Below are 563 nucleotides of genomic sequence, written 5' to 3'. Positions count from 1 at the left end.
ATGCCAAATCAGAGGTAACCCACACACGATGCAGAGGAACGGTTACAAAACCCATTTCAATACCCTGCACAATCGCACTGGTATTACAAGGAGTGCCCACAAAAATCTAAAACACCCGACAATATAAATGACTGAGATCCCCCGGTGTCACGTAAAATTCGTACAGGCTTTTGGCTTTCGACACCATCATCCAAAGATGCAAATCCGTCAAATACGAAAGGCTGAAAACAGACATCAGGCGCTGCAGAAGGGAGAGAGAGTGGCGAGGAAAACTTTTTCACCAACACGGAACCCCGAGGCTGAATGGATACAGACTCTTGTCGCTCTTGTTTTCGTTTCAAACTACGACACTCAGCCATGGTATGTCCCATTTTGTGGCAATAACTACATTCTTTATGAAATTTTGTACTGGTAGGAACACATTTATTTTTAAAATCAGAGACATTATCGCTCTCCTTCTGTAAGGGGCCTCCAGAATCACTCGAACGCTTAACCTGTTAACCTGCATCCCCCCATTTTGGGACTCACAGCTGAAAATGACCTACCTAACTTAAAATGGTAAC

This window comes from Sinocyclocheilus rhinocerous, unplaced genomic scaffold, assembly GCF_001515625.1.
Source record: "Sinocyclocheilus rhinocerous isolate Xijiao unplaced genomic scaffold, SAMN03320098_v1.1 scaffold3486, whole genome shotgun sequence".
NCBI classification, from domain to species: domain Eukaryota; kingdom Metazoa; phylum Chordata; class Actinopteri; order Cypriniformes; family Cyprinidae; genus Sinocyclocheilus; species Sinocyclocheilus rhinocerous.
This window is presented reverse-complemented; position numbering follows the sequence as displayed.